Source organism: Geotrypetes seraphini, chromosome 2 (genome assembly GCF_902459505.1).
Source record: "Geotrypetes seraphini chromosome 2, aGeoSer1.1, whole genome shotgun sequence".
Classification (NCBI taxonomy): Eukaryota; Metazoa; Chordata; class Amphibia; order Gymnophiona; family Dermophiidae; genus Geotrypetes; species Geotrypetes seraphini.
In genome coordinates, this window is record NC_047085.1 from 232,300,886 (window position 1) to 232,316,776 (window position 15,891).

Here is a 15,891-nt window from a genome sequence, read left to right on the forward strand (position 1 = left end):
GTGATAGTGCAATTAAGGCAGTAATCTTGCATTCATATGTATGTAGTTAGATAAAAAAAACTTCTCTACTACCAAAGAAGAAGTAGAGAAGTTTTTTATCTAACTATGTACATATGAATGCAAGACTACTGCCTTAATTGCACTATCACCAGTTCTTTGGCATTTGAGTTGTTTAGACCTAATTCTGGGTTCTTTGAAAAAGAACTTCAAAACATGGTCCATGTTGGGACCTGTTGAAAACCTTTAAGAGCTAAGTGGGAATTTCTTTTACTCTTTTCATTTGCCATTGAAAACATTTTTATATTCTGAATAGCACATTTTATTAGCACTTTTTTCAAAAATTCCATACTCTATGATTGGGCGGTGGGTTCGGCTAGAGGAGCCTTGGCTCTTGGCCGAATTACACAATTCTGAGTGTATGTGAAAAGAATCATAAGCTCTATATACATTATTCACTTATCAAGCCTCAGTAAACCTGGCCCGTCTTGCAATGCTGTAGACACCAACAGGTCTGCAGAAACCATCAGACAACGCGCTGCGTAGAAAACTTTTAATGCAAGCTGAATGCAAATATTACACCGAAGAGCCCCCCCCCCTTCAAGTTTTTCTCTTGATATTTTTATTAAATTAACCTTTCCTTTTCTTCATTTGAGGAAATCTGTCCGGGGGGGGGGGGGGGAGTTGGAGTCTGGGAACCCAACTCCAGTTAACTCACTATGCAATTCTCCTTATCACAGGAAAGGAAGTCACTTTATAGGTCTATTCTGGACTTCGCTAATGTGGGGTATGTGGGGGGGGGGGGGAGGAACTCGTCTGATCTACCATTTTTAATCCTAATGGTGCTCTGCACGCCTTACAAGCTGCTCCGGGTCTGCCTTGAATCTGGCTTTTGTCCTGACTACACTTTGGGGAGGGGGGGGGGCGATTCTGAGACATATTAGTAACGAGACACACGGTCAACATTGCTGGAATCAAAGAATCCCACAAACCGCAACTCTGTGTGACTAAGAAATACACTTAACACCCAGCCCACCCGAGCCCGTTCCTGGCCGCCTTTAGACACTGCGAAATTAAATACCGCAACGGGTTTCTAACAAAAAACTTTTGGTCGCCTCACCTAGACGTTCTGGCTTCTTGGTCACTGAAAAGGACGTTCATATTCTGGACCTGCACAGCTGTACTGTATCTGCCCTACCTGAGCTGTCAACTTAGCTCTCGGCTACCTCGAACCGCTCCCACGACTGCTGCCCCGGCACTTCCCCCCCCCCTCCTTGGCTCCGCCCCCTTTTAATGGGAGGATGGGTGAGCACATGTACCACAAGAGGGCTTGGGCTTCTTAATACTCATGACTCTGGTCTCACTGCCTCAAGTCTTGTGACATCCTTTTTGTCAAAGCACCAAAAAAAAAAAAAGTAATTTCAGAACAAAAAGCAATCCGAGGACTTCAGTTCCAGCTGTTTCTCAGAAAGGCTTTTGATTTGATTTTAATTTCCAATGTATTTATATTATTGTGGTTTTCATTTTCCTTCCAAGTCTTTCTCACCCGACGTGGCCTCTTCCTAATCCTCCCCATCTGATTTTCATCAGTGAACCTCAAGAATTCCACCAGAAACCTGGCACTAGGGGCTCAAGCAGTGCTAGCATTACATGCCAATGCTACTGAGTAGTGCCCTCTGACCTCCCCCCCCCCCATGTGCTGGATCGATGCACCCTGGCCCCAGCTTTTTCCATTTGTTTTAATTTTTATTTTGTTTCTTCCTTCAGTCTCTTTCCTAGTTGGTCTCTATCCCTCTAGCTTCTTTCCTAGGGTTACCAAATTTCCTGTTTAAAAAAACGAAGACAAGGCCCCATCCTAGGGTTGCCAGATTTTCCCATCCCCGCCCTAGACCCACCCCCGCTGCCTGCTCTTGTCCGCACATCGCATCAGGCGTGGACTTCCTCCCTGCCCGAATCAATTTGAGGAGGCTTTTCAAAACCCAAAGTGCCAAGTTTTGAAAAGCCTCCAGACCCCCAGATATTATGCTCAAAAGGAGACCATATCCAGGGAAATCCGAACGTCTGGTAACCCTACCCCTTCCGGTTCCATCCCCACCCCTGTCTCCTTCCCTGAGCTCCAGGACCTCTGTGCATGCATGGACATCAAAGTGATGACAACATGCTCATGCACGTGATGTCATCACATCAACATCCACACATGCGCAGAGGCTCTCCAGATGTGGCCCCGAGCTTAGTGTCCTGGACAAACTACCAACAAATACCTTCCTACTTGGGGCCATAACATCAATAATGCTTCACATTCCTACCCGAACACCTGGCCTTGGTCACATTGTGAAACTGGAAAAATTCTACTTTAGGAATATAAGCTAGGCTCAGTTTTTAGATCTTTGTAGCCCCTGGTTAACCTCTTTCCCAGATGTATATTACCTCATGTTTTTAATGTGAATGACAGGACATATGTTACTTGACCCCAAGACCTTCAGGAAAGGACAATATAGTAAAGGCATTCATATCTTGAACAATTACCAATTTAATGGAGTTTATCGCAAAGATGCAAACCATATGTAGAAGTTATTGGTAGACTGACCTAAGCACTCATAATAAATCTTTTACACATTTATGGGATTTGTACTCTAAAATGTCACATTACCTATATAAGGGGCAGAATTTTGTCCAGAATTCAGATCATATCATCAAGTTTCAAGTTTCAAGTTTATTAGGTTGCTTGTTGAATCGCTTAATCAAACTTCTAAGCGATGTACAATGTCTGCCTTTAGACGTGTATGTTCTCATATATATTGATATATTAATAACCAACTGTTAATTCAGAGCACAAGCTAGTGTTTATTTATTTACCCTTTTCACAACATGTACAGAACACAGATAAACCCTATGAAAATACAGGATCACAAACAAAACCCTAAGATGACAGACTGAGTGCAGTACAATAACAATAATAACAGTTTATATACCTTCAGGAACAGATATGTTTTTCGGTGTCTCTGAAGTATTTAGGTAACTGACCTGTACAATCTTATTCCACAATAACTGATCTCTAGAGCTGTTAATCTCTAGCTCTTAACTTTGTTAATTCTACTCAATTTGTAGCATCTTTTATTTTTCTACTCATCTTTTCCCCGTCTCTAGTTGCACTTCCTTCTGTCTGTGCTCTTATCCATTTGCTGTTTTTCTCTCCTTCACTTTCTGCCCTACATCCATCTATGGCATTAACTTTTAACATTCAGCTTCAAATTTCTGCTTCTTCCTCAGATCTATCTGCTTTTCCATGTCTTCCTTTGCCATCTATCCATGCGCACTATCTCCTCCCTCTCTCTGCCCTACCCCACAATCCATGTATGCCATCTCCTCCCTCTTTCTTATCCCCTATTCCCATCTATCCAAAAACAGCATTTCTCAAATCTCTCTTCCCTTCCTCACACCTCCCATCCCTGTTCACCATGTCCTCCCTCTCTCTCCCCTTTCTCTCCATCTCTGTGTACCATCTCCTCCCTCTCCTGTGGTCTTACATCTGTCTTCCCCCCTTTCCTCCTTCTATGCTCTGGGATCTTTATCCTCTCCTTCCCACAATCTGGCATCTCTCTCCCCTTCTTCCTTTCCCTCCTCCCCCCCCCCTTTGTGGTCTGGCTTCTCTGCTTTTCCTTTCCCTTAATCTGGAATCTCTCCCTCCACCTTCCTGTCCCTGATCTGGCATCTTTCTCTTCTTCCCCACCCAGTGCTCTGATATCTCTCTCTTTCCCCCTCCCGTGGTCTGCCATTTCTATTTGCCCCTTCCCTTTCTTCCCCTAGGAGCTCTGGCATCTTTCCTTCCCCTTCCTCCCCATCATCTAGCATCTCTCTTACCCTCCCCCATGCTATTCTCCACCCCCCATCCCCATGCAGTATCCGGTGCTTGCTCACCCAGCACTGCTGTAACTTTTTGACCATCAGCAGCTTGAGTGAAACAAACACGCTGCATTTGGCGACTTGGAAGCTTTCTCTGCTACTGTTTCCTGCCTATGCGGGAACAGGAAGCAGCAGCAGAGAGAAAGCTTCCAGGTTACCAAAGGCAGCATGTTTGCTTCACTCAGGCTGCTAATGGCCCAAAAGTTACAGCAGTGCCGATGAGCAAACCCTGGAACCTGCAAGGGGGGGAGGGAGGACTCCAGATAGGTACAAGAGGGGGGGGGAAGGAGGACTTTGGATAGGTGCACAAGCTGCTATAGGGTTACTAGATATCCAGTTTCTCCAGACAAAAGTTGTAAAATACAAAAGCTGCCTGGACTCCCGACACAATCCTCAAAAAGAAGACATGTCCGGGGAAATCCAGACATCTGATAACCCTATTCTTCTCCTCTGTCCTCCGCATCCCTTCCTCTTTCTGACTTCTTGCCTCTCTCTTTCTCAGTGGAATTTCTTGGTGGTATACCTGGGAGCTCCTTTGTGCCATTGGAGAGGAGGAAGGTAGCCTAATCGTTCATGCAGTGATCTGGGAACCAGGATATTCCCACTGCAGTTCCTTGTGGCCCTGTGCAACTCACTTAACCCTCTCGTACCCCAGGTACAAAACAAAAGCATAGAATCTATTTCCACTAGGGACAGAAAAAGTGCTCCTTGTTACTTTCGGCAAGTCACTTAACCCTCCACTGCCCCAGGTACAAAATACAATAAAACCTTGGTTTGCGAGCATAATTTGTTCCGAAAACATGCTTGTAATCCAAAACACTTGTATATCAAAGCGAATTTCCCCATAAGAAATCATGGAAACTCAAAACGATTTGTTCCACAACCCAAAAACTTTAATACTTTATGTACTCGTATTGCAAGACCTCGCTCGTTTAGAGCAGACAATAATTTAATACACTCCTGCAGCATCAGAGAGAGAAGAATCATTGGCTCAGTCGTGATGATGTGACGCATGCATACTGTATGTACTCGTATTGCAAGACATTGCTTGTATATCAAGTTAAAATTTAATAAAATGTTTTGCTTGTTTTGCAAAACACTTGCAAACCAAGTTACTTGCAATTCAAGGTTTTACTGTACTGTTAAGTACCTGTATAAACTATGTAAATCAATTTGATTATACCAAAGAAAGGCAGTATATCAAATTCCTTCCCTTTCCCTCCCGAACTAAAGTTGCTTGCATTTATAGAGCATATCCTGGGATGTACTTGGCAGGGGTCAGTCTGCCATATAAAGGCTGTTGCTTTCTCTTAACTGCACTGGGCTGAGTATTGTTATTTTTCAATATGGCAGTACCAGGTACACCTCAGGGGAAGGGGCCTGAAGATGGGTGTGCACTAGACACCAGGGACATTTTGTTTTAATTGAAGGAAAGGATATTTGGATCAAACCAGGAGGTCCCTTTTTTTGTCAGGGATGATGCCAAAACTTGCTTTTATATATTTAATCTTTTGATGCCTGGACCAATCACTGCTCACGTACTGGCCGTAGGATGGCATTTTTCAATAAACTGCATATTACTGCTGTGATTTTAACATGGTAGTATACTTAGTGTGACCATATGGCTCCAGAAAAAAGGGGACGGATTGAGACATCCAGGTTTTACTTCCATTGAAAGCAATGGAAGTAAGGTGAACAGACTGAGACATCTTGGTTGCTTTCAATGGAAGTAAAACCCGGATGTCTCAATCCGTCCTCTTTTTTCTGGAGCCTTATGGTCACACTAAGTATACTCCTCCCTCCATATTCATGGGGTTGGAGTCAAAGACTGCCCGCGAATACCAAAAAAAACCCAATGCAAATAACTTTTCGCTTTCATATTCACATTGTCTGTGGTATAGCTCTTGCGAATACCATGAAATTACAATCAAAACTTATTGTTAGTATTCACAGTTGTTTTAAAAATCACTGCCATTTGCTCGGCCACGCTGAAGCAAGTGCTGAACTTTTCTTTCTGCACCCCCTTCTCTCTGCACATTTTTCTCCGCTGCTGCCGTTTGTCCAACCACGCTGACAAAAAGTGCTGAACTTTTTCTCAGCACTCCAGGATGACATCATTCTGGGGGGGGGGAGGGGGGCAAAGTCAGCAAGATGAAAACTGCAAATAATCGAAGTCACAAGTGCCAAACCTGTAAATATGGAGGGAGAAGTGTAATTTGCTTGCTCATTGAATACTGCATCTCACGGGTGACTGATTGTGGAAAGCTCACAGTAGTCAGTGGCTCTCCTTCATGACTTTCTGTACATCACTATAGACTCGAGCAACATCAGAAAGCATTAACCCCCTTCCTAATTTCTGTGATTATTGCATAAATGTTGCAGTGAATTATTTCTTACCTTTAAACGAGTGAACATAACATAACTTTTAATCATGTCATTTATTTAAGGGAGAAAATTATTCAAAACCTTATCAACCATGTGAAAAATAACTGTCCCCCTTAGTTAATCAACCAGTCAACCAATCACAACACCTCTCAGCTTTTTAACCTCATTCATGAGAGATTCAACGGCAGACATCTCACACATGGCACCAGTCCCTCACCCTGGATCACACTCTTAGGCTGAACAGAGGCAGCAGCAGTTTGTGAAGCAACAGCAGCTTTGGAGTTATAATTCCTAGACATACTTCTCTGTACCAAGTTCTTCTACTTTTCTTTGGAGTTCCTTTCTATATCAATTCCTGTAAACCGTGCCGAGCTCTACTTCTGTGGAGATGATGCGGTATACAAACTTAAGGTTTAGTTTAGTTTAATTTAGTTTAGTCTAACAAGGTACCAAAGGGATTTTTCCCCATGCTGTTTTGTAAGTAAAAGGAGCAGCTAACTAGCTACTTATAAAGATCTAACTACTCTTATGTATGTGGCCTGGTTGCTTCGTAACTGTTATTTGAGTATAAAGAGCTTAGAAATAAGTTCTAAAATATCTGGTAATTTAAAGATGAAAGAATATACTAATTTGAACGCCGAAAAGTATATTTTTATCTTTTCACAGATCAATTAAATGTGAGTTTTTGATTCCTATGGTTAATATTCAAAGCTGTTAGTTTGGGTAAGGCTAAATGATGAGTGGGTCTATACAGAACCTACATAAAGCGTATAGGGTTTTTGGTTTGGTTTTTTTACTAAGGTACACTAACTGATTTAGTGCATGCTAATAATTAGCTCATGCTAAAGCTAAGGCTCCCATAGGAATGTAATGGGCGTCTTAGCATTTAGTGTGTACTACTCATCATCATACACTAAATCAGTTAGCGCACCTTAGTAAAAGGATTATATGCTTTCCCTTTTGAAGTAGAGGGGAGAAAAAGAGCCCTAGGGCAAGTTAACAAGTACTTTACAAAGGAATAGGTTAACTAAAACTAATCCCCCCCTTTTATTTATTTTATATAAAAGTAATCTTTCAAAGAAACTACAAATATTAATGTTATAGATAAAAACCTCCTTTTTATATCAAGAGGTAGCGTATAGAATACTAAAAGGAGACAGTTGTAATCTCAATAATGTGTTCCTCTCAAGTTAGGCTGCAGATTAGGAAGGCTTAATTGAAAGGGGTAAGTATTGGATCTGACAGAGTATATAGGAAATGCAACCCTTAGGGTGGGTGGGGCAGAAAAACCTAAGACTTATATACTGTGTTTGCTAAGAAACCAGTTTCTAAGCTGGGATTTATTAAGGGGCTGATTCCATAAAGAGCATAATACCCTTAACAGCCTCAATAATTGGTTAAAAACAATTTAATTGGGCGATAGGCACCTATCGCAATGCGTTTAGAGGCGCCTAATGCCTAAGCGGGCATTTCTATGGGCAATGTGAATTAGGCACCGCTAAGAGCAATTCTCCGGAAACTTACATCCTCTTTTACTAAGGTGCGCTAGCCGATTTAACACCCGCTAAAATGGCTAGCGCGCCTTAGTAAAAGGACCCCTTCGGCGCTTGAAGAGTAAGCCACTAAAACCCTCGCCTACATTTCAGGCACTTAAGTTCTTACACAGGTGCCATTAGTATGCAGCGCCTAAGCGTAATTGACATGTGGCTGGCACCTTTTTTAGGCGCTGTTTATAGAATTTGCCCCTAAATTTAGCCTTCCCACACTACTACTGTAGATTTGCTGATCAGGAAATTAGGGGGTCCTTTCACTAAGGCACGTGAACGCTAACGTGTCCATTATAGTAAACGCTAGTAAATGTGTCCATTATAGTAAACGCTAACGTGTCCATTATAGTCTATGTCACACTGAATATAATAGAGGGTGTGTGTTATCGTAGCTTAAAGGGCAAAGAAGTCAGAGTAATATTATATAACTGGATAAGACTTCTCAGTATACAAATAAACAAAATATATGTCTGGCTTATAAAGTAAGTAAAGTGTTCACATACACTCAGAATTGTGAAATTTGACCAAGAGCGTTAGCTCCTATAGCCAAACCCACCGCCCCATCACTGTGTATGACTTATTTTGAAAAAGAGCTTTAAAAAGAACATACTGTTCAAATGCTCAACTAATTTTCAGTGGCAAAAGAGAGAAAAAAGTTCCCACTTAGCTTTCAACTGTGCAGGTCCCGGCATGGACCATATTTCAAAATTCTTTCTCAAGGGACCCAGAGAGTGATGTAAACTGTTCAAAATGCCAAGGAAATAAGGGTAGTGTGATACGGGCAAAACACCTTGTAATCATATATATAACGTTATATATATGATTACAAGGTGTTTTGCCCGTATCATGTCAAAAGCAGCTCCTGATTGGATAAGGCCCGACTTCGTGCAGGAAGAGGCGGTCGGAGCAAACTGCGTGTGATTTCCTGCACTCACGGCGCTCCAGCTGCTCTCTCCTGACTCTCCCGCTGCCCTCTCTTGTCGGCGGTTCACGGTCTGAAAATACCGCAAATGACCGGGACCGCGAACAACCAGGGGAACTCTATTTCACAGCGTATTACAAATCTAAAAGCAGGGGAATAAATATACAAGTACAAAATTTGGACAAACTTATAAATGACAAACCTGATACAAAAGGAGGAGGGGAGGAATTACAAATGTTATAGTAAAGAAAGAAAAAACAAATAAGGGCAGCACAACAGGGCAAATAAAAAGAAGTAGAGGAACATCTAAGGAGGGGCTTGATCACGAAGGCTAAAACATAATATGAACAGAGGTGCTCAAATTTAACGAAATTAAGTCTCAAAAGCATCCCTGTCTTAAGGGAGCCTTTGAATTTATCCAATGCAATTTTGCTACAAATAATAATTAAGAGTGCTTACTAGAGGAAAGCAATATTGGCGAGTCAAACTGCAGCAATCAAATCAAAATGCACATATGATCATTAAAAAAAAAGTCTGATGCCAACTTAGTTCAATATCTGAAAAACAAAATGGCATCAAATATCCACCAAAACAACACCTTTGTTTATTCGGGAAACTCTATATGATATTTCAAGCTGAAACTCATATGCGCTCCAATAATGCAGATACATAATATTCTATCTGATGTCTGATAAAGAGAGAACCCAGAGTGGAATAGATATGCTAAGGCTCATCTGAGCATTGTTAATCTTGAGAAACAGCTGAAACAGTGTGGCAAGCTCTTCTGAGCAGGGACTGTCTATTGTATGTTAAAATGTACAGCGCTGCATATGCCTTTCAGCACTTTAAAAATAATAGTAGTAGTAGTAGTAATAGGCCCTAGATTGCCTTCAAGTGCGATACTACAGTAGTATCCAACTTCCAAGTTGGATTCAAGATCCACTAGCTCAAATGTAATGTAATGTAATGTAATTTATTTCTTATATACCGCTACATCCGTTAAGTTCTAAGCGGTTTACAGAAAATATACATTAAAATTATAAGAAAGAAAGGTACTTAGAAATTTCCCTTATGAGTTTCTAAATGAGTTTCTAAAAGCCGTCTTATACTTTAAAAGAAATCTGGGTCCTGTTAACTATGTTATCTGCACCAGGTATGCTGCTGGAACAGTTCTTACAGAACAATGATCTCATGGTTGCTGGTCAATAGGAATGCAACGCTATTGCTTCCTGATGTTCTTGAATATAATAGAACCTGCTATGCTGATTGAACATATAGCCCAGCACTACTTTGCAATACAGTATGTGTAAACCATTCTTGTGTTTGAGTGAACATAAGTTCTGCCATCTATACTAATACTCTTCAACATAGTTCAAGCTTTGGAATGGTGTGGTTAGGACATGGTGCTAATCTAGGGGACCCTTCTATTAAAGTTTGGTGCACACTAAGGGACATTAGCATGTGCTAAGCGACACATGGGCAAGGTATAAAATAGGATGTGTAGCATTTAGTGCTCATTATTGTCTATTAGTATGCACTAAGCTTTAGTAAAATGGCCCCTTAGCCTTGCCAAATGAAAAATCCTAAATTAATGCACCTTCTAAATTTCTCTCACTTAAGTAGTAAGCAACTCATCTCTCCCCTTCTCTTCACGTATCCAACAGTCTGCCAAAACCTGCCGTTTCTTTCTCTGCACTATCGCTAAAATCCGACCCTTCCTTTCCGAGAACACTATTAAGACCTTCATCCATACCCATCACCTCTTTCCTAGACTACTGCAACCTGCTTCTCGCTGGCCTTCTGCTAAACCGTCTCTCTCCCCTTTATTCTGTTTAGAATTCTGCTACACTCCTCATATTCCACCAATATTGCTATGCCTTCATTACCCTCTCTTCAAGTCACTTCATTGACTCCCTATCTGTTTCCACATACAGTTCAAATGACTCTTAATGACCTACAAGTGTATTAGCTGTGCAGCCCCCTTCTCTCTCCCCCTCCCCAATATTCCACTCATCTGGCAAATCTCTCTTATCTGTACCCTTTTTCTCTATGGCCAACTCCAGACTCCGTCCAGTCTACTTTGCTGAACCTTATGCCTGGAACAAACTGCATTAACTTGGTACATCAAGCTCCATCTCCAGCAGTATTTAAATCCAGACTCAAAGCCCAATTCTTTGAAGCAGCTTTCAGTCCCAAACTCCAACCCACCTGCTAGGAACCAATATCAGTCTTATCATTCCCTCTGTAATTCCCCCACCTGAGCACTTTTTGTCCAGTTTGTCTGTTTTGGCTAGATTGTAAGCTCTTTTGAGCAGGGACTGTCTCTTCTATTTTTTTTATGTACAGCGCTGCATATGTTTAGTAGCACTATAGAAATGATAAATAGCAGTATGGGAAGATTAAGTTCTTATCTCAATAATCTTTCTATTAGTAAGGCATATGAGTACTGAACCAGTGGGTTATTCACCTGTACTCACAAGTTTGTATAGAAGGCATCTACATTTTTCGATTCTGCCTCCCCTATCTCTGTCTCCCCTATCTCTGCCCAGGATCACAGATGTCAAGTACACCGGGGAGTCCCTCTGGGTAAACTTGGCAAGAAGCAGAGAAAAATGCCTGTATCTAGGTGTGGTATACAGACCCCCAAGACAACTGGAAGACATGGACGCAGAATTAATTGAAGACATAGAGAATATCACTCTACGAGGAGAAGCTGTACTGCTAGGGGACTTCAATATGCCTGATGCAGACTGGAACTCATTTTCAGCGACAACCAGCGGTAGCAAGAGACTCTTAACCTTCTTAAAGGGAGCATATCTCAAACAAATGGTAAAGGAGCCCACTAGGGCCCAGGCGATCCTTGACCTGGTACTCACCAACGGGGAAAGCGTCTCAGAGGTCTCAGTAGGAGATACGCTAGCCTCCAGCGACCACAACATAGTATGGTTCAACCTTAGGAAAGCCTTCCCTAGATCAAACACGAAAACAAAGGTACTCAATTTCCGGGGCACAGACTTCGCACGCATGGGAGATTTCGTCCATCGGACGCTGCAGGACCGATGATGTAGAAGCTAAGTGGTTAACACTGAAATCAACCATACATGAAGCAACTAGCCACTTCATAAAATCAGTAAATAAACGACAAAGAAACAATAAACCCCAATGGTTCACCGCGGAGCTCTCGCACCTCATTAAGGAGAAGAAAAAAGCGTTTCTCTCCTACAAGCGCACGGAGAAAAGAGAGGCAAAGGTAGAATATAGGACCAGGTCTACAGCGGTCAAAATGGCAGTTAGGGAGGCAAAACTTCGAGTGGAAGAAATTCTGGCAAAAAACATTAAAAAGGGGGACAAATCCTTCTTCAGGTATATTAGTGACAGAAAAAGGAACACAGGCGGGATAGTACGCCTTAGAAGACCGGACGGAAGTTACGTGGAAGCAGATTCCGATAAAGCCGAACTACTGAATGAATACTTCTGCTCAGTCTTCACCTGTGAGGCACCGGGACACGGTCCGCAGTTGAAGGCAACACAAAGCACAGAAGACCCGTTTCAGAATTTTGAGTTCACACCAGGTGAAGTTTACAGTGAACTGGCAAGACTCAAGGTGAACAAAGCCATGGGACCAGACAATTTTCACCCAAGAGTGCTCAGAGAATTGAGCGATGTCCTGGCGAAACCGTTGGCTGAGCTATTCAATCTCTCCCTAAGTAAGGGGAAAGTTCCCCTGGACTGGAAATTAGCTAATGTCGTTCCTCTGCATAAAAAGGGTTGCAGGGCAGAGGCTGCGAATTATAGACCGGTGAGTCTCACATCAATAGTGTGCAAACTCATGGAAACACTAATTAAAAGCAAATTGGACACGATCTTGAATGAAGGGAATCTTCGGGATCCCAGTCAGCATGGAATCACCAAGGGTAGGTCCTGCCAATCCAATCTCATCAGCTTCTTTGACTGGGTAACAAGAAAGCTGGACTTGGGAGAGTCTTTGGATGTCGTGTATCTGGACTTCAGTAAAGCTTTTGACAGTGTCCCACACCACAGGCTGCTAAGCAAGATGGAATCGATGGGGTTAGGAGAGACACTAACTGCATGGGTCAATGATTGGCTGAGTGGCAGACTTCAGAGGGTGATGGTTAATGGTACCCTCTCTAAAACATCGGAGGTGACCAGTGGAGTGCCGCAGGGCTCGGTCCTGGGTCCACTCCTTTTCAACATATTCATAGGGGATCTGACTCAAGGGCTTCAAGGTAAAATAACACTATTCGCCGATGATGCCAAACTATGTAATATGGTAAGTGAATGCAGTTTACAGAATTATATGGCGCAGGACCTACTTACATTGGAAAGTTGGTCCTCAACCTGGCAGCTAGGCTTCAATGCTAAGAAATGTAAGGTCATGCACCTCGGAAGCGGAAATCCATGCAGGACGTACTTCTTGAACGGAGAAACTTTAACTAGGACTTCAGCAGAACGAGATTTAGGAGTAATCATCAGTGCAGACATGAAAACTGCCAATCAAGTGGAGAAGGCTTCATCTAAGGCAAGGCAGATATTGGGTTGTATCAATAGAAGTTTCGTCAGCCGAAAGCCTGAAGTCATAATGCCGTTGTACAGGGCCATGGTGAGACCTCATCTGGAGTACTGTGTGCAATTCTGGAAGCCACATTAAAGATGTGCGCAGAATTGAATCGGTTCAGCGGATGGCCACCAGGATGATCTCGGGGCTCAAGGGTCTCTCGTACGAAGAGAGACTGAACAAATTGCAGCTCTACACTCTTGAGGAACGTAGGAAGAGGGGAGACATGATCGAAACATTTAAGTACCTCACGGGACGTGTCGAAGTGGAAGATGATATTTTCTTTCTCAAGGGACCCTCGGCCATAAGAGGGCACCCGCTCAAACTCAGGGGCGGAAAATTTCATGGCGACACCCGAAAGTATTTCTTCACAGAGAGAGTGGTTGATCATTGGAACAAGCTTCCAGTGCAGGTGATCGAGGCAGACAGCGTACCAGACTTTAAGAATAAATGGGATACCCATGTGGGATCCCTACGAGGGTCAAGATAAGGAAATTGGGTCATTAGGGCATAGACAGGGGTGGGTAAGCAGAGTGGCAGACTTGATGGGCTGTAGCCCTTTTCTACCGTCATCTTCTATGTTTCTATGCTCCTCAGTTCATACCAAAGCAGTTGACAAACACAACAGGAAAAAGAAAGAGGAGGGACACGGAGAACTCCCTGACAAAGCCAAACCTTCTCTGCCATTAACCAAATACAGTTAAAGAAAACCAGTGCCAATGGAAACATAAAAAACAAGGTGGAACCCAACAAGCCACCTACTACCAGCACTAACACTTCTGTGGTTCTCACACAGTCTGAATTTCAAAAATATTTTTTTTTAAATCTACAAACATCTCCTCTCAAGAAGGATCTCTCTGGACACTGTGAGGACCTTTCGGGTATTTATCACTCTTCAGACTTGTTTGACAAGGACGAGCATCTAGAAAACACACACATCTGAGACTGTAAACAGGCTAAATTGAAATCTGACAGGGCGGGCCTTTAAGACTCATTTGCCTTTCTATTAAAAATATTATCAAGGTAAGAACTTAATCTTCCCTTATAGTGCAAAAGGCATATGTCTTGAACCAGTGGGACATACCAATCCAGTCCCTTGAGTCTAGGGCAGAACTGATGAGCCTGCTGCTAACACAGGGGATCCAAAAGTGGTATCCATTCATGCCGCCACATCTACCCTTTAAATTTCATGAAAGTATGGCGGATGGAACCATGTAGCTGCCCTACAAATCTCCTTGGGTGGAACTGCCTGGGACTCCAGCCATGAAGAATCAATGGTTACTTAATACACCCGATGTACACTTAATAAATATAAATAGCCATACAAATCCATCTTGAAATGGAAGCCTTAGAAGCTGGCTGCCCCAGGTGACTAGAACTTGTTAGTACAAACTTATGATCTGAGAGACGAAAATCATTCGTCACCTTCAGGTAATATCCAGCAGCACATGAATAGTAAGACCCCTGCTTCTGTAAACCTAAGGAAAAGGCTCTCTGGATGACAAAGCCTACAGCTCCAACACCCTTCTTGCTGAGGCAATAGCTACCAGAAACACAGTCTTAATGGTAAGATCCATCAGTGACACCTCTTGCAAAGGCTCATATGTAGCCTTGCTGAGAGAATGCAAAACAATGTTAAGAAGTCAGAATGACCATTGCACAGGAGAATGCAGCCACATCATTCCCTTAAAAATCTTGCTACATCAGGATGTGAAGCAAAAGAAACTTTTTCTACTCGAGTCCTAAAGCAAGTAACATAATAGATGATGGCAGATAAAGAGCCAAATGGTCCATCCAGTCTGCCCAACCTGATTCAATCTAAAAAAAAATTATTATTTTAGCTATTTCTGGGCAAGAATTCAAAGCTCTGCCCGGTTCTGTGCTTAAGTTCCAACTACTGAAGTCTCCGTCAAAGCTCACTCCAGCCCAACTACACCATCCCAGCCATTGAAGCCTTCCTCAGCTCATTCTCAGCCAAATGGCTATACACAGACACAGATCTTGCAAGTCTGCCCAGTACTGGTCTTAGTTCTTCAATATTTACTATTATTTTCTGATTCTAGATCCTCTGTGTTCATCCCATGCTTTTTTTAACTCTGGCACTGTTTTCCTCTCCACTGCCTCTCTCGGGCATCTACCATCCTCTCCGTAAAGAAGAATTTCTTTACATTGCTCTTGAGTCTATCACCCCTCAACCTCAAATTATGTCCTCTGGTTTTACCATTTTCCTTTCTCTGGAAAAGTTTTTGTTCTACATTAATACCTTTCAAGTATTTAAGCGTCTGCATCATATCTCCCCTGTCCCTCCTTTCCTCTAAGAAATACATTTTCAGTGCTTCCAGTCTCTCCTCATACGTCTTTTGGCGCAAACCTCCTATCATTTTCATCGCCCTCCTCTGGACAGCTTCAAGTCTTCTTGTGTCCTTCGCCAGATACGGTCTCCAAAACTGAACACAATACTCCAAGTGGGGCCTCACCAACGACCTGTACAGGGGAATCAACACCTTCATTCTTCTACTGGTTACGCCTCTCTTTTTTTTTTTGAAGAATATATTTTATTA

At 42.5% G+C, this 15,891-nt stretch overlaps 1 protein-coding gene across 2 annotated transcripts in view; it reads right to left on the reverse strand.

Annotated features, from left to right (window-relative positions):
* Nucleotides 1–15,891, reverse strand: part of LOC117353958 (suppressor of cytokine signaling 1-like) — a 190,686-nt gene that overhangs the window by 158,738 nt on the left and 16,057 nt on the right. Inside the window, exon 1 of one of the 2 annotated variants that reach the window (XM_033930600.1) lies at nucleotides 1,118–1,239. The exons of the other annotated variant lie outside the window; for it this stretch is intronic. The gene's annotated coding sequence lies outside the window, so the exon portion shown is untranslated. Of the gene's footprint in view, nucleotides 1–1,117; nucleotides 1,240–15,891 lie in introns of those variants that run through there. 2 annotated transcript variants of the gene reach the window in all.